Raw genomic sequence first — 18,768 nt, forward strand, 5'->3', positions numbered from 1 at the left:
ACTGTTAGATATGAAATAAGGTTTACATTGCATTAAATTGGATTTACTTGTATTAAAGTTGTATGAATTTCAATTTCAATTGTATTTAATGTTGCAAACTTTTAAGCTGTATTTGTTTAAATGTCAGTTGTATTAAATTGTACTTTATGGTATAAAATGTGAGTTGTAGGAATTTCAATTTAAATTCCATTCAGTTGTGATCAATTTTACTACACTGTATTTACTCTAACATTGTAAGCAACACCAACCTTCTGCTCTGAGCGTATCCTGTGTCCAAGCTCTGTCACATCCTGCCCGAGCAGCTCTGGACACAGGGATCCCGCACCCTCAGCCGGGCGAACGGAGCCTCCCTTGCCTTCCCTGCAGCCGCCGGGACGCTCCCAAGGGGAAAAGCGGCAGCCGGGCCCTGGAGGCGGCGGAAGCTGCGAGGGCAGAAACACAACAGCAGGGCAACGGGCGAAAGCGAAACGGAGCCACGCTGCTGGGCCGGGATTAAGGGTGGGAAGCCCTTTGTTCTCCTGCGTGCCCCAGGGGCGGTGTTTTCCCCCACTGGATGGGAACTGGTTCCGAGCAGGGCACAAACCCTGCAGGGAGGAGCGGAGCTGCCCCTGCCTCCTCCAGAGCCCCTCTCGGGCTCAGGGCTCAGCCCCACGTCTCGCCCTCCCTCGGCAGCGCCTGTCCCGGGGGCACATCTGGCACCGCTGGGGCTGCCCGGGCACACAGGTTCCCAGAGCCGCCGGAGCTGTCAGTGGGAGCAGAGGACAGCCCTGCTTCTCCCCAGAGACCGCCCGAGCAGCTGATGCTCCACCGGCGGCTCCAGCTCATGGGCGCGGTCCCTGCTGAGGCTCAGGTTCCTCCCTTCTGGCCCCTGAAGTTTCTGCAATTTACGTCTGATATCTCCTGTGGATTGTCCTAGAAACAAAGATACCAGCTGTTGTAGCCCTAGCTCGGTCTCAGGATCCAGCGATGTGTTACGGCGCATTGCATCCCTCAGACGATCCAGGAATTCGGATGGTGACTCGGAAGGACCCTGTCTTATTGCGTACAAAGCTGACCAGTTTAGGGTCTTGGGAATAGCCCTTTCCACCCCTTTTGCTATCCATTCTTGATAACCTTTTAATTTCTTGAATTCAGCTGTTCTATTTGGATTCCAGTGTGGTTCCTGGAGTGGGAAGTAATCTTTTACATCTAATTGTTGTGTTTTGTAATAGTCCTCTGCCAGGTCTCGAGCTGTTTTCAAAACTAACTGTCTTTCTGTCTCTGTTAGTCCACCCACTAGTAATTGTATATCAGCCCAATCTGGATTATACTGTTTGATTATAAGTCACAAGCGCTCAGCAGTGCCTGCCGGATCACTTCGGTAATTTTTGGCAACGTTATACCATGCATCTAGGTCAGCAGTAGAGAAAGGTATTCTAATTAACATTGTATCCCCATCAGGTGCCACTGCCTCTCTCAGGGGTGCCATCAGTACCTGTTTCCTGGTTCGGGACGAGACAGGACTGCCCGGGGGAGAGGAGGTTGGCGTTGGTGCTCCTTCCGAGTCCGCATCCTCTTCCTGTCTCCTAAGGGGAGGCTTAAGCAAATTGGTTAATCCATCATCATCTTGTCCCTGGGCTGCTGCTTGATAGACTTTGTCTGACCTTGTACATCTCTGACCTATACTGCATGACAAGCAGCATCGTTTAATTCTTCTTCGGCCCTTATTATTTTCTTTTTCCAGAGCTAACACCATAGGATCACTGGGGGGTTTGATTCCACAATCTCTCTGCCATTCAGGGTGTTTTCGGAGAGAAAAAAATGCGTCAGCGTAGGAAACTTCTTCCCATTTACCTTCCCACCTCAGAAACAGCATTAATTGAAGCAAGTTCCATTAGATGGCCATTTGGCTTCATTTCCTAATTTATACAGTGGCCACCACTGGGTACAGTATTTTATAAGGGTTCTTTTATTTTCTGTGCCTCCAGCTCCTACTATCTCCTTCCAATGTGCCAGAATACAGCCGAGTGGGCTTGCTCTGGGGATTTCCTTACTTTGTCTGGTTCCCATCCTATTCAGAGTTGGAGTTCACTCAAATACTGTGCCACCCCCTTCGGGCCACCTGTATAGTGTATAGGTCACTCTTTATAAGTTCTCTTGTGCCTTCTGCCAAGCCTGCTTTGCTGCTGCTGTTTCTACCTCTGTCCCCTAGTTTTATCTCGATTCCACCCAAAAAAAATTTATTTTTTTTTTTTCTCACACTCTCTCACAGTTCTTTCCCAATTTTCTTCCCAAACCTCCCAAATCTCAGGTACCAAATGCGACTTCCCACACACAATCCTTAAAATCTCAGGCTCAAAATCAGCTTCAGAGTACCTCTAATAGCACTGAGAACACAGGCTCTGCCGTCTGGCAGAAGAGCAGTATCACTTCCTCGTACAAACTTTACACTGTATTAATACCCATGCAACCTGCCATCCTCCCATTGAATAAAAGGTTCTGATACATCCACAAGAACTAGTTATTCCACGTACTCTTTCAAACTCTAAATTCTCTGCCACTAATCTTTCTGCAGAGGTTCTCCCAGCCACGATTCCAAATTCAACAAGCAAGCACTCCCCCCCAAACAAATGTCTCAATATCACACTCTCAAACGACACACGGCAACACGCACGCTCCTGTTTTACAAACGAATAGGCGACCTAATACACATCTACACACATAAAAGCAGTCCGACAACAACCAATATCCACACAGACATATAAGCAACACAACAACATTCAAACCAGCTACTAGTAGCAAAAATGTTCGCAACTCTCGCTTGTAGTAGTTTCAGGGTCCCGCTTATATTTTTCGACACGGTAACAAGTTCCGGTGGGACCCCTCTGGAATCACCCGATCCGCTCCCAGGATCACTAGCGGCCGCCCTATCGGTCGGCGATTCCCCCTTGCCGGCTCCGGTAGCCGGTTGCTTGCAAGTCCCACCTTGACCCTCACAGGGACTGCGCTGAACGCGGGACGTCTCCTCGCGGCTTACCAGCAGCCCTGGCCACGCGTACGACTTATAGGCAACCTAAATGCAAAACATACCGTTTATCCGCAGTTCCAGGTCGTTGTCTGTCAGCCGCAGTGAGCGAGCCAAGGGGTGGAGATCCTCCAGGAAAGCCCTGGGGCGCGCCTAGGACGTCCGCTCCTCAGCCGATCCTGCAGCCGGACAGAGTTTCTCCTGGCTGCTCGCCAAATGAAGAGCGGACAGAACTCCACTACTAAAGAAGTAGTAAAGTAGGTATGTTTATTTCCAGCGCTGGGACGCACGGGGGATCGCTCCTCCAAAATCATGTGTGCCGACAGCTGCATTCGGCTCGGTATTTATCCGGTTACAAGTTCCATATTCATTAAGTTTCCCAACACGCCTATACATATTCATCACCTAGCCCCGCCCAGCCTCGCTTCGTATTATAATGAACCCAAAAGTCATTTACATCCGCGTTGCGCTTGCGCAGTGTTGTTTGGTGTTTTTTGGTAGGGGTCTCCGAGGGTCTTTTTGATGAAGGCCGAAGGTCTTCCTCGTCCTGAACTTTTCACCTTTCTCCCCCGCGCATGCTCTTTTGTACCCCTGGCCTTTGAGACTGGTTTGAGCTAGTTCACAGGATATCTGTCGGAGACTCCCCCTGGTTTTATCAGAGGTCTCTTATCTTTTCTTCCTGCCCTGGTATGCTGGCCAAGCTGGATGCATTGTTCCTGACAAACTAATTCTCCTGCTTCCCATCCCCCTGATTCACTGGAGCGTATTCCCTTCTCCTCAAGGGAGCTGAGATCCCAAGAGCAGCTCCAGATTCACCCAAGGGAATTACCCAAGGTGATTTTTCTTTTCTTGTGCATCCTGAATCTTCCAGGATCCATGTGAGTCCCCCCCCAGGCACCTCCTGGAGTTTTTTCATATCCATTCTAAGGAGCTGAGATCCCAGGCAGAAGCCCCAGCAGAGCTGCCTCAGGTGCTTTCTTCCCCCTTGCAAGAAACTACATCCTTCTGGGTTCACCTGACATTCCTCCCAGGATTCTCTTGGAGTCTTTCGATCTTTAATTTTGAGACCTGAGTTTATAACCACGGGCCCACAATCTTCCAGGGAAGGTTTCCAATATGTTTTTTCTCCTTTGGAGAAATCCACCCAAGACTTCTCCCAGGTAGGTCCCAGAGTCTTCACATCTCCTTGAAGAAGCTCCAGGAAGCAGCACCAGATTTCTCCAGGGAAGATTCCCAAGATGTTTTTGCTCATTTGGAAGTTTTCTCTAGACCGGGATCCACTGGAGACTCCTCCTGGCATCTGCCAGGGTCTTTTCATCTCTGGTTTAGGCACTTGAAATCCTGGGTAGAACCCTTAGACTCCTCCAAGGCAAGTACCAGAGCTGATTTTTCATGGTTCCGGGATCTTCCGGATCTACCTGACATTGTTCCCAGACACCTCTGAGAATCCTGACCTCCAAGTTCAGAACAAAAAATCCTGTCTGGCAGCCCCAGATTGTTCCAGGGAAGCTGACATTGATACATCTTTACTTTTGCAGTGAACCTGCATCTTCCAGAATCTCCCTGAGACTTCCCAGGCATCTCTTGGAGTCATTTGCCACAAGGAGGACTAAGGAACTGAAATCCTGGGTATCAGCCTGAAGGGCTTTTGTGCCAGGAAAGAGGGAGCTGTGCAGGCCTGGAGGAGTCCAGGGGCAGCCGCGCTGTGCTGCTGAGGAGCAGCTGAATGTGCCTCCTCTTGTGCCGGGGCTGCGTCCGTGTGCGCCGGTGGGCACGCTGAGGAGCAGCTGAATGTGCCTCCTCTTGTGCCGGGGCTGCGTCCGTGTGCCCCGCTGGGCACGCTGAGGAGCAGCTGAATGTGCCTCTGGCTGCAGGCTCTGTGTGCGGGCTGCTGCTGGACACAGAGGCCGCCTTGGCCTCCTGGTGCGGGGCGGGTGCAGGGCTGGGCAGTGCCCCTGCTGCTGCCGAGCGCCGGGCAGGGCTGGCTGGGGCTGTGGCGCTGGCCAGGCTGCCCGGCTGCAAGGGCCGGCCAGGACAGCAGCTGCCCCACTGCGGCCCTTGTCCCCGCCAGGGCCCCCGGGCCAGGCCACGATGGCTCCCACTGCTGCTGGAAGGACAAGGCCTGGCCCTGGTTGCCCCGAGGCTGCTGCTGCTGCAGGCTGACCAAGAGCAGGAGGTGTGGGATGGAGGCACGGCCTTGGCACACTGCTGGGCAGCCCTGGCGCAGTCCCAGCACCGGCCTCTCCCTCCCTGCCCGGCCCTCAGCTGGTGCTGCCCTTGGGGCGCTGGGCCTTGGCCTTCCTCTTCTCCATGGGCACCTCCTGCCACCCGCCTGTGGCAGTGCAAGTGGCTGCAGCCACCCCAACCCCAGATGAAACACTAGAACCCACTGTTTGGTGGTCAGGCACCAATGTATAAAGACTATCTGGTTAGGGTGAGATGCCATCACCCCTTGGTGCGGTTATTTACATGTTCTAAATTGGTTGGTTCTTGTTCTCCCCTCCCTGTTTTATGTATAAGTCTGTAAATATTAATTTCCCTTAGGTAAATATGTATCAGCTCTAGAAGTTTCTGTGTTACTCGATACCCCATTGGCTGTCCCCTGTAGTCCCTCCTCTGAGTTCTTCCCATTGCCTACTTCATTGTTAATCCTGCCTCCTTAGCCGTACCCTATTGGCGGTATCCCTTATCCCCGCCTTTCCTGCTGTCCTGGGTTGCAGGGTTTTCTATTACCATCCTCGTGAGCTGTTGAAATCAGGTGGGGCAGTGTTTCCTTGTCTCCTGCCCCCAGACTATCTTTCTGTTAATGGCCCATCATTGTCCTGCCGCATGACTCAGAGATAACTCCCTCCGGGCTATCTTCTGTTAATGAGCCTAATCAACACTTGGCCTCATGACTCATTACCCCATTGTGAGATGCTCCACCCAGAAGGAAGAACCAAGCATCCCATCGTGGATATAAGCTGAGATTCTGAACACCAGAGACAACCCTTCCACTGGATTTCCAGTGGACAGGAGCTACACAGCCACCACGTGACCTTCTGAGGAAGAGCAGCCCCTTTTTTCTACAGGATCACCACTTCAGGAGGACTGCAGCCACCATTCTACCACACTGCTACCACCACCCTGATTGACAGGGTGTCTGGTTGTATTCTGACTCTGTCAGTTTAACCCAGTGTTTTCTGCCTTTATTTTTGTTCGGTTTTTTTCCTTTTCTTTAATTTCCCCATTAAATTGTTATTCTGACTTGGTGTCTCCCACTAGTTTCTTTTCAAACTAGTACACCTTCCCCGAGTATAAAATCCCTGGACCCTCTTCAAAAATCGGCTCTTCGTCCCTAGTCCCTTCACCTGTGAATAAACCTGCACGCGGAACCTATACGAAGAGTCCCCTCCTTCCTTCTCTGCCTCTGCTGTTGCACCGCGACAGCTTGCCCAGGACAAGCTCCTTTGGGTGAGGAGCTCCCTCTCTTCCTTGGAGCTGCGGACACAGAGGATGCAGCCAGACCTCTGGGCTTCTTGTTACCTGGCTAGCACGCCCCTCACCCGCCTGCCTGGGGAGCTGCTGCCTCCTGAGCCAGGGGCTCTGCTCTGCTGCCCTGGGTGCCCCGGGGCTCCTGAAACACCCCAGGGGCAGGGCAGGGCCCAGAGGTCACAATGTCCCCTTGGTTCCATGGGGCCCCGCAGTGTCACAGTGCTCCCTGCGCACCCTGAGGCCCCACATCAGCCAGCGCAGGCCATTGCCATGAAGACTCCCATGCCCAGACCCAGCTGGAACCAGCCTGAAGCAGCCCCTTCCAGCACAGCCACTCACGGCAACAGCCCCAAGTCTGGGCAGGGCACCTGGGCAGCCCCAAATGCCTGTCCCAGACTGGACAGAGCCCGTGTGTGTGTGCCCGCGGGTCTGTGCTGCAGGAGACACCTGCAGCACTTGTGACCTGCACACCAGAGCAGCCGCAGAGGGAACAGGAGGGGGCCATTAGTGTTGCTCCTGGGTTTGTGGGGGGTGATCTGCAGGTGTGCGGTGGCTGTCAAGGTTCCTTTCCCTGTTGGAGCTGCTCTGGGTATGGTTTGCTGTGTCCATCTGTGTTTCCTTGCAGATGCAGGGATTTAGTGCTTTCCCTCTGGGGGTCAATACCTTGGCTGATCTGTGCCTTGGTGGGGCTCCAGTCACTGCCCAGCCCAGGCTCACACAGGCCTGCAGATACTCTGGGCTGTCCAGGCAGCTCCAGTTTCTTGTCCTGGAGAACATTCTGTGCCCTGTGCCATGGGGGACAGTCTTGGGTATGTTCCTCAGTGACCTGTCACCATCTCCACTGTCACCATACAACAGTGGGTTTGTCCAAATCAAATTCTTGGGCTTTAGCAGCTACTGATGTGAGCACTTTCCCTCTCCAAAATCCATGGAGCTACAGAGCCTTGAGGTGGGGAAATTCTCTTGGCTTAAATTGACATGAGCTTGGAAGAAGAGCCAAACCTTCAGTCAGTGCACTGGGGAGATCCCACTTTATTCCCAAGATGCTATGAAAGCATCAGCTCTGGGCCCTTTTAGACACACTCTAAAGGCTCCAGGTGATGCAGAGCTGGTTCATCCTAAATCTAAATAGTCTAAATCTAAATAGTCATTTAGGAAAATAATAAACACAAATAACAATACAGTGAATGATAATAGTAATAAAAACCCAACAAACCCGGAGGTTCAGGTCTCCAGGGCCCTACTATGAGAGTCATTTGTGAAAAGAGATTAAAAGCTACCAGAAGAGGTTCCTAAAATCAGTTTCCTAATTGCCTCCTTGACTCCTGGTTCCTCAGGCTGTAGATGAGGGGGTTCAGTGCTGGAAGCACCACTGAGTACAGAACTGCCACCAGCAGATCCAGGCATGGCGAGGAGATGCAGGGGAGCTTCAGATGGGCAGACACAGTAGTGCTGACAAACAGAGAGACCACGGCCACACGAGGGATGCACATGGAAGAGGCTCCTGCTCAGAGGGGACCCTCAGCACAGCCCTGAAGATCTGCACATGGACACCACAGTGAACACAAAACAGCCAAAGTCTAAACAGGCACTAACCACAATAAGCCAAACTTCCCACAGGTAATGTGAGTGTGAGCAGGAGAGCTTGAAGATGTGTGGGATTTCACAGAAGAGCTGGCCCAGGGCATTGCCCTGGCCCAGGGGCAGGGAAAATGTATTGGCCGTGTGCATGAGAGCGTAGAGAAAGGCACTGGCCCAGGCAGCTGCTGCCATGTGGGCACAAGCTCTGCTGCCCAGGAGGGTCCCGTAGTGCAGGGCTTTGCAGATGGACACGTAGCGCTCGTAGCACATGATGGTGAGGAGGGAAACCTCTACTCCCATGAAGAAGACAAACAGAAACACCTGAGCAGCACATGCTGAGTAGGAGATGTGCCTGGTGCCCCAGAGGGAATTGTGCATGGCCTTGGGGACAGTGGTGCAGATGGAGCCCAGGTCGGGGAGGGCCAGGTTGAGCAGGAAGAAGAACATGGGGCTGTGCAGGTGCTGGCCGCAGGCTCCGACGCTGATGATGAGGCCGTTGCCCAGGAGGGCAGCCAGGGAGATGCCCAGGAAGAGGCAGAAGTGCAGGAGCTGCAGCTGCCGCGTGTCTGCCAATGCCAGGACAAGTAACTGTCTGATGGAGCTGCTGTTGAACTTTTTGTCCCTCTTGGTAGGAAGGAGAAAAAACAGGGACAAGTTCCAGAGATTTCTCTGAGGAAAATGAGAGGCATTTCTCAGAGACCATCCCCCTGCTACTCAGACCCACTTTCCCTTCGTAGGACTGCTGCCTTCAGCTCTGTGCCTGGAGCTCTGCTTGGTGCTGGATGAGTGTCCTGTGAGGAGCAGATCCTCTGCCCACAGCTGCTGAGGAATCAGCCCAGCTCTGCAGCATTGACTTCAGGGGAATTTGGGGAATAGCAGACAGTGCTCTGGCTTCACATTTGCACTTGCAACTGCTCCTAGCACAGAAGGGCTGGTCAGCACCTGCAATCCCAATGCTAAGCAAAGGGGATGGATGGGAAATTTGGATTTTTCTGCAGTTCTTCCCCCTCTACCTGAGTGTCCTTGCATGTCAGAAACACTCAGCATTTCTAGTGCAAAGAACAAAGTGAGTCCTGCAAGACAAGAGCATTATTGCCTGAGGCTCAGCATGCAGTGAGAGCTGCTCTGTCCCTCTGTCCTATCCCCAGATGCCTCACGGCTGCACCTTTCTTAAATGGAGTGCGATTATGCTCCCATGTCACACTGAAAAGCCACCAGACACTGCTGGGAGCAGAGAGGTCCACTGCAGACCAGGAAATGTCTCACCCTTCCTCAAGGTCTCAGCACCCCACTTCCAGCCAAGGACACACCCGGCTCAATTCACCAACCCACCACCACCTCCTCCATCACAGCGTCTCTGCTTCTTCGTGAGCCTTTCAGAGAACACAAAGATACTTGAGACAGGTTTGCACCTTGCAGGGCAGTTCAGAGCTTGGAAGGACACCCAAGAAGGATGTACAGGATTGCATCTCAGTAAGGGAGAATTGCTCATTCCCAAACAACAAACAGAATGATTGCCTACAGCCCCACAGTGTAGAAGAAAGTTGGGAAGCTTGTTGCCATGGACATGGCTGTAGAAAAGGACGGAAAGAATCAGAGTTGACTGTGCAGCTGAAAATCCCAACCCCAAGGAGAATGGGAGCGAGAACTCAGTAACAACAGCAAAGCCACAGACAGGTGGAGGAGCAAGGAAACACAAAGAGAGGTTGTGTGGCTACAAAAATGCTGCTAGCAAGAATTTTTCTTGCTATTTTCTAAGCCCGTGAGAGACTTTTCTCTCTCACAGAAGACAGTAGCAGAGTTCTATAAACTATGAACACCTGTGACCTTGCAAAAGCCTTGTTTATGGTACAGTAGAAAAATATTTTGACAACGGATGTTTTAGGATTTTAGCCAGTCACCCCCAAGGGGTGGCTGATCCTTTGTCCAATTAGACTCTGAAGAAAAGTCTATAAAAGAGTTTGTAAAATAATTAAATAAATCAATCTTGCTGCACAATTCCTGCCTGCTGGATCTCTCTCCTCTCCTTCCTACGGCTGTGGGATACAGTGGAGGAGCAAGGAAACACAAAGAGAGGTTGTGGCTGAGAGAGGCCAGGGCAGGGGCAGCCGGGCAGTGAGGGCAGCAAAAGCCTCACCCAGCTGTGCCACCACCGGTGCTGGGCGGCTGCTCCCAGCCCCGTGCTCTGCAGAAGGAACTGGGCCCGGGGCTGCAGAGCTGCCCCATGGCTCTGCTGCAGCTCTGCCTGCCCAGGAGGGGGATCTTGGCCTTGGCCCCACGGTATTGAGGGCAGAGGCTTGGCTGGGTGCAAGAGGAGGAGGCAAAGGGGGCTTGCTCAGAGGAAGGGCTCGGCATTGGAGTGGGTCACACAGAGTTCTCTGAAGTCTCCCCCACACAGCATTTCTGGTTATAGTTTCCCCTCACTCCATGATCTCTGCTGCCTGGGGTTTTTCCTCCAGGGAAGCTTTTTTCCCCTGTCAGCGTTCAGAGAACCCAGCACAAGATCCCTGCACTCACCGTGGCCCTCCGGAAACCTGCGTGTTGGCAGGGCGCTGGCTGGACACGTCTTCCCGTTTGCAGGTGGGAAAGGGCAGGACACAGCAACCTGATGGGCCCAGCAGAGGTGATGCCTGTGCTTCTATCAGCAGAGGAATGGCTGAAGGCACTTTCAGAGGCTTCAATCAGACCTACTGGTCACTCAAAGTTACAGCTCAGGGCTCTCAGTGACTTGTTCCAGAAGGAGAGCCCCTTTTGTATTTTCCATCCCCAATTCCCCAAGAATATGAAACTGAAATCACAGACTCAGGGAAGCTCCTTATCTTTATAGTAAACCCTCCCTTGACCTTTCCCTTGCAAAGTGCCCTCAGCAATGTCCTGGGGGTGATGTAGAGCTGGGAGAAGACCTCCTGAAAGCAGAAGCCCCCTCTCCTGCCTGGGCACCGCTGGCAGCACACGAAGCTCCACAGCCTGCAGCCGTGCCCACGCCAGGGAGCCCACACGCCCTGTGCCTCTGGCAGTGCAGCAGCGAAGCCGAAGGCTGGGGGCTGTGCCAGCTCTGGGATAGCATTCCAGGCAGCTGCACTGCCCTGCAGCCAGACACTGACCCTGGCAGGGGCTGCAAAGCCTTGGCTCCAAGGGAGCTCTTCTCTGTACTCCCAGCCCAGCCTGCCCTTCCCCTCTCTGTGCCTCCCTCCCGTGCCCTGGGTGCCTGCCGGCTGTGCCCCAGCCCTGCTGGGCTGTGCGGAGCAGCTGCTCCTGGGCAGAGCTGTCTCTCTGCGGCGCTGCTCTTGCCAGGAGCTGCCTCCAGCCCCGAGCCCAGCCCAGCTCGGCAGCGCAGCAACAGCCCCAGGCAGCACTTTCCCCTCACCTTCGAGGCTCCCGCCAGGTGTCCCTGGGGCTCCAGGGGAACCTGCTGTCAAACGGCCTGAAGCGAGCACTGAGGTCTCACTGCCTGCACTGGGGAGACTAACTTATTTCCAGAGGCATCATTCCTCCTCTCAGAGGCGAAGTTGCAACTCAATATCCTTTTTCATCTTGTTATTGCACAGGACACCCAGGCAGTGATCTCCCCAGGATGGGATCTCCTTTACCCCTGCTGAGGGAAGGGATCCAGACGGGCCAGTGGAGGCATCTCATCCTGGGTTTGTGTTCCCAGCATTTGAGGGACACCCAGTTCCCATCCTACACCTTCCACTAAGCCACAGCAGGTGAGTTTCTTCTTGCCTCTGTACATGTGTGCACGGAATAGACACCTGGGTGTGAGTGTCTTCTCTCAACTCCCGTAATTGCAATTGATGCAGACAGAAGGCAGGAGTGAGCTGGTCAGAGGTCAGGCACAAATGCCAGAGGTGGTCCCACATCTCCAGGAAAAGGAGCAGGTTCCTATGGAGGACTAGAATTGTCCTGGCATTCCCTGGCCAGGCAAAGCAATGGGGTGCCAACAGCCCTGAAGGAGTTTTGGACAGCTCCTTGGATGGGCTGCCAGGTGGGCTAAAAAAGGTGATACTCACTGGGACTTGGAGCTGACCAACAGGAGAAGCTGCTCAGGAATGGGGTCAGCAGTGTCCACCTTGGCTGACATGACAATGAAATCGGGGCGTCTCACATGCCAAAGGGCAGGGAGCAAGGGCAGCAGCAGGGCGTGGGCCAGGGCACTCCAGAGGAGAAGAATTCGATGTACTGGGAGACTGATCCAAGAGGTGCCATGGTAAAGGCAGCTCTGAAGGCTGAAGGAGCTCAGGAGATCTTACAGGCCTTGCAGGAAAGCTTCCTGCCAGGACAAGAAGGATTTCTCCACGTTCCCGTGAAATAAGCATCCTTCTCTGCTGGCTGAACAGACAGAACTCCAGCACAAAGAGGCAGCAAACAGGACATGGAAACAGGGCAAGTTGCAAAGCAGGAATTTAGCAAACCTTGCCCCAGGATGTACGGATAAAGCCAAAAGCAAAGCTCCCAGCATTTTGGGAGCCGCTGGGAAGGGTAGAGGAAGCCCAAGGAGCTGTTGCAGGAATAGAGGGTCCTGCTGAATGAGTCGCACCCATCCTGGAGGCCTGGCACAAGTGGGCACTGGGGCTGGTGGCCTCCTATGTGCATGTCAGCCTAGGAGATGGTCATACACCCTTCCTCTGGGAGGGACTGTGCCTGTCCATGCACATGGCTCTAGACTCTGCAGAATCTACTTGAAGACAGGCTGAGGAGCTAAATACGTTGGCATGAATGCAGAATTGGGTCTCCAAAACCCATGTGGTTGAATTTGTCTCTTTAGGTTGAAACCTCTTCATTTTGACTACATTCCTGAAGTCTCAGCTTAAGAGTTGAGGGATTAGGGAAAATCATCAGGATGTTTACATTGGCCAAATCCCTGAGCATGTCAAGGTCCCTCTGCACTCAAGGTCCCTTGTGCCAGCTGCCCAGGGATGGGTGAGGATGGCTCATCCTGAAGCGCAGTCGCTCACGGGATCATGGAATGATGGAATCATAGGATGGGCCGGGTTGGAAAGGGCCTTTAAAGGCCATCTAGTCCAACCAGCTGCCATGGGCAGGGACATCTTCAAGCAAAGCAAGCAGCTCAAAGCCCTGTCCAACATGGCTCTGGATGTTCCCAAGGATGAGGCACCCAACACCTCCCTGGGCAGCCTGTTCCTTGCTGTCACCACCCTCTGTGTAAAAAATCTCTTCCTCATGGTGGGATCTCTTGGATGACAGTGTGAGGAGCAGCAGGCCAGCAGAGCTCATGGAAGGAAGAGACTCATTTCATGGCACTGCTGGCCTGGGCAGAATTACCATGGCTCAGAAAGGCAGCAGCTGGTGCAAAGGAATCCAAACCTGGGGTGGTGGTGAAAGAGCAAACAGGACTGGGCTGAGTGCTTGAGAGAGGATGAGGCTTGTGGTGATGCGATACCTTTATTGTAGTTTTATGTAAGTTTTCTGTACCCCAATGGTTCATCCCTACCTTCCCCACTCCTATTTCCAGTTGGTTTCCCCCAGACCCAAGCCTCTCCCCTGGTGCTCCCTACATGGTTGTTCTCCTCCCCTTGTTCTAGCTCTTTCCCTATCAATCACCCAAACCCCTCCTGTTGTTCCCCAAGGTCCAGTGTCCATCATGTGAAACCTCCCAATTTACCCTTATATGGTCCCCATCAATCCCCCGAGACCCTACCCCTCTAGACACCTCCCCCTTTGGAAATCCCCTAAACCTCGCTGCCCCATTGGGGCATGTGATCCCTTTCCCCTCCTCCCCTTGGGGCTATTGGCCCAAGGAAATGTCTATCCTCGTCCACATCCCTCCCTTAGAGATTTCTATTGGTCCCCAGTTAAGCCATCCCCATTGTACCACCTCCCTTTATAAGGGGTTCCCTGGAGCTGCTGGAGGCTTGTCTCCAGGGGGTTGCCTGCAATAAACTTGGATTATCCCGTGTGGCAAGCCTCCTTGCTACTTTTTATCCTCTCCCTCGTCGGGACTGCTGACAGCCACTGTGCCTGGAGCTTCAGCTCCCGTGGGCAGAGCTGAGCTCCTGAGGAGCAGCTTTAAAGCCGAGAGCCTCCAGCTGCTCCCCACTCCTGTCGCACACCGCAGGAGCTAGCCTGGGCAGTGGTCAGTGGCGGTCATTGCGACAAGGCTGATGAGGAAAGAGGACTCCCCGTCCTGGCCTTCCCAGAGGGTCCTTCCCCAAGAGCTTTGAAGCTGCCTGCAAGGGCCTGAGCTCTTGGTGCCCTTGGCCATGGCAGTTGTCTGCACCAGTGAGGTCTGTGAGGAGACAAGTTGTCCTCGTGGCACGGGGGCTGTGTCCAGGCAGCCCTGGGGACGCTGGGCACCGTTACACTGCTGTCCTTCCCTGGGCACTGCCCTTCACAGCCCAGGCTGCCTCCAGGGAGAGCCCTGGGCTCAGAGAGGGACAGGATCTCCCGTCCCAGAGGCCGGGATTCAGGCCTTGGCCCTTCTGCTCCATCAAACAAAGGCTTTGCTCAGCACCAGAGCCACCTGCCCAGTGCCTCTGCCTGCCTGCAATCACAGCCTCCAGTGACTGGCTCGAACGAGGCCCTTGGGAGGCTCCATCAGAAAGGGCTTTCAGTGGCAACTCTGAATGCTCCAAGACACTTTGGGTTTCTCTTCTGACTTGGATTTCTTGAGGGACTGCTGCTATCTCATCTCAGGACCTGAGGATCCTGGACTCAGAACACCAAATACACTGCAGGGCTCATTAAAATGAAGAAAGGCCTAATGAGTCGTTGCCTTCCCACCCACCCCCTTTGTCAAGTCCTCAAGGATTATACAGCTAATTAGACATTGGAGGATTAGAGAGAAAGATTCCAATGACCCCTTTGAAGACATGATAGCAGCACTGTGCAGCTGACCTTGATCCAGGGTTTCCTAAGGAGATCGTGACCAATGGAGAAACAGTTCCTCGTGGCCCAACACAGGATGGACAGCTGTGCCCATCACCTCCAGCCCCCAGCCCTTTCTCTCAGTGGCTACCTGGGACCTGCCTCACTTTCTGTCACATGAGACTTCTGAATTCTGTAGTGAGGTCACAGCTCCTTTGCACCAACTTCCACCTCCTTTCACCCTAGATCTGGCTGCAAACAGGCAGGGAAGGGTTTCTGCTAATTAAAAACCTGCAAAGATATTAATTAAAAATAATAACAAAAGAACCACCTCCCCTCTACCCCTCCCAAAACTCCAAACTAAACCCACCAGCAATAAAATAAGTAAACAAATAACTACAAACCAAAAGCCCCACCAAACTCCGGAGGTGAAACACGATAAACAGTAAAACACAATAAATGAGTCCCACATCCTCCACGACCTCTGCAGACGGTGCCCGCTCGGGCAGGGAGGTGCTGCACAGGGCCAGGTCGGCCTGGTGCCCTGCCCAGGGCCCCCTCACAGCCCCACGGCTCCCGGTCCCGCTGAGGTTTCGGGGAGTGTCGGCTGTCTCTGCCTCGCCGTCCCGCAGCTGCCGGCACACCACGCTGGCCCTGCACGTCCCCCTGCTCGTCCAGGACTCTGCCCCATGTCCAGCACTGCAGGATCTCCACGTGCCCATCGCACCAGCTCCCGCTGCCCACTAGCCACAGGGATACAGAGACAGCGGGGCCTGGGGACGGCAGAGATGTCACCAGCTGGCTCCACACTGAGCACTGGGGGTTCTGCAATGGGCGGGATATTCAGTTCGTGGCTTCCTGTTACCTTAGTTCAGATGTGCAAAACAGCTGCTGCTGAGAGAATCCTATCTCAGACTGATGGGTTCCCTCCCAAAATGCTGCGTTCAGTTCTGAGCCAGCATTAAGAAATCCAAGAGCAAAAGAGCAAGCTGATTACAGAATCTTGCAAAATGACATCCAAGAACATTTTGTTATAAAATCACAAATACTAACAGAAGCTGAGAAAACCAACAACATTAGAAAACAAGCTTCAAGCACCTGGACTGGAAGAGCTCAGGCAATAAATTTAATTGGAATGAAGTCTTCTTTCTAAAATGTGAGCACTGCCATCAAATTTCCAAAACCAGTGAAAGAGGGAACCCCAGAAGCAGAAGCCCAGAGGCTTCACACACAGCAATGACATAGAACAGGGCAGGGCAAGCAGCTGCAAAATTTGTAACTTCTCCATTGCAATGAAGGTCTTATTTTAATTTTACTGTAGCCACTATTAATAAAGTGTAAGATTTGAGAGTCTTGAAAAATAAAAATAAATAAATAATAAAAGACTCCCACCATACCAAAAAGACAAACCTCATTTTTTTTTTACTGTCATTAGGCTGCTGAAAAAAGCAATCAAATTATCCTGCAAGTTCAGAGGTACAAAAGAAATCTGACTTGCATTTCTGCACCAAACCACAGGAGGGTTTGTCCAGTTGGACATTCAGATTAGGAACAAAAAAATTCATATTTTCTAAGATACTTTTCATGGTCATCCTCAATTTTTTCTAAGGCAGATTGAACCAAAGACCTATTATATTCTTGCTGGGAAGAAAGATGCTTTGAGTTATTTAAGCTTTGAGGTGCATTTAAAAATGACTTTAATGAAAGGCAGATACTCCCAGGCTTGAAAGTAAGGCACAGGTAAAATTGGTCACTTGCCTGCAATACTTGCAGGAAGAACACATTGAAACGCCCTTTCACACGAAAATCTAAAAAAATCTTCAATCTAATTATGGACAACAGCAGGCGGAGACAAGAGGAGAGCTGTTACAAATTCTGAGTTTGGTTTTCAAAGTGATTGACAGCAAAGCCTGTGTTTAACTTCAGCAGAGTTGTGTTCAGCGGCTCTGAAAACCAGAGACACGCTGTCTGAAGTGACAGAGACATGTCCGCACCTGGGTCACATCCCTTTCAGCCACCAATTGCACAGTGACAGCTGCTCCCCCACAGGAAAATGGTCTTTGGGATCATTTTAAGCACAAGCACAAGCACAAGCCCAGCGCAGTGTCAGCCCCTGCCCAGCTGCAGGTGAAGCCCAGGAGGGGAAGGAGGGATTGATTTGGGAGCTCCTGACTGCCCTCAGTGGACCTGGGCCTGGAGCCGTTCCCCCCTTGCCGAGCAGCAGCTGCGGAGCAGGAGCGGTGCCCCATGTGCCCCATCGTGTTTGGGGTGGCCAGGCCGTGGGGCCTGGGGGGCTGGGGAAGGGCTGGGGGGGCAGGTGCTGGGGCAGGGAGCAGTTGGGCTGGGGCGGGGACTCTCCAACCGCCCTGGATGTGGAACTGGAGCCCAGCAACTGCCAGAACGGCTGATGGAGCCCCAGCAGGTGAGTGGGGAAGGGGCAGCTCTCCCTGGGCCAGGCCCAGAGGGGCTCTGCGTGGGCCAGGGCTGTCCCATGGGGAACAGTTCCCTTTGGGAACAACAGGGCATTCCCGGGGGGCTGTTCCAGAGCTGGCGGCAGCTTTGGTGCTGGCCTGGGGACAGGCCTGGCAGGGGACGGGGACTCCTGGCCATGCCAGGGCACACCCACATCTCCTCCTCCCATCACCACGGCCACTAACGAGGGAGCAGCTTTTCACTGCATTGCCAGCACCCCAGTTTACAGCCAGCCTCAGCACCTGCCAGAGGCTGCAATGGGTTTCTCCCAGTCCCCTCCCAGATGATTCCTTGCGGCCCAGAGGAGCCCACAGGAAGGATCAGAGGGTGCTCAGGGGGCTGGAGCACTTCTGCTATGGGAAAGGCTGGGACAGCTGGGACCACTCTGCCTGAAGAAGGCTTGGGAGAGACCTTAGAGCTCCTTCCAGCACCTGAAGGGACTCGGGAAGAGCCCGGGAGGGACTTTGCAAGGACCTGCAGGGACAGCACAAGGGGGAATGGCTTCCAACTGACAAAGGGCAGGGTTCAGTTGGATAGTGAGAAGAAATTCCTCCCTGGAGGAGGAATGGTGAGGAGGGTGGAGAGGCCCTGGCACAGGTTGCCCACAGCAAACAGGGGTCGCCCTGGAAATATTCAAGGTCAGGCTGGATGGGGCTCTGAACAACTTCCCTTCTGGTGTTCTAATCAGGTAAGACAGTTCCTGCAGGTTGTTTCATTTTCCAACTCTGGGGCTGAAAGGATTCCTAAGGAGGGGAGGAAGAGCTAAGCTGGAATTCCAAGCTGAGGAAGGCTGGGAAAACATTTAGGACCAACTGCCTCAGGGACAGCCATGCAAACGTGAGTGTGCTCATCCCTGTATTCTTCCAGGTGGTCCAGGAGCTTGGAGTGAGCCAGCAGTTCCCTTCTCACATGTCTTCTCAACAGGGATCTTCCTCAACAGCCTCTGAGGTGAGTACAACTCTGCTGAGCTGACTCAGGACCGTTTTGCAATGGGACTTAAGGGAAAGGAACTGCAGGAACCCTGCAAAGGGGAAGCTGCTCAGCCATGGCTCTCCTGTCCCTGAGTGGGGTTCATTTCTCCGTGCCTGACTTCTGGATCCCCACTGTACCTCAGAGGAGACTTCTTTCCTCTGCTTGGTCAGTTTAACAACGTCTTTGACAGTGAACATGTACAACTATAAGAGGAATCTGATCTCAGATGGCACTGTTTAATTCTGCTGTGGTCACAGGAATCCATGTCCTAAGCATATTCAACGTGCTCAGTGCAGAAATAGATTTCATAGGTTTAAGTAGATTTTGAAATTGGTTCTCCATCAGGGAACACCCATTCTTGTTGGGATCAGAAGAGGCATCTCAGGTGGTACTTTGGAATAGGTGAAAGGGTTAAGATCACGGTACTTGTGAAAGCATTA

At 53.0% G+C, this 18,768-nt stretch overlaps 1 pseudogene; it reads right to left on the minus strand.

Moving 5' to 3' along the window:
* Window positions 1–7,742: 7,742 nt before the first annotated feature.
* On the minus strand, window positions 7,743–8,771 carry LOC125317607 (annotated as a pseudogene).
* Between the last annotated feature and the right edge of the window lie 9,997 nt (window positions 8,772–18,768).

The sequence above is a fragment of the Corvus hawaiiensis genome, chromosome 27 (assembly GCF_020740725.1).
Source record: "Corvus hawaiiensis isolate bCorHaw1 chromosome 27, bCorHaw1.pri.cur, whole genome shotgun sequence".
Lineage (NCBI taxonomy): Eukaryota > Metazoa > Chordata > Aves > Passeriformes > Corvidae > Corvus > Corvus hawaiiensis.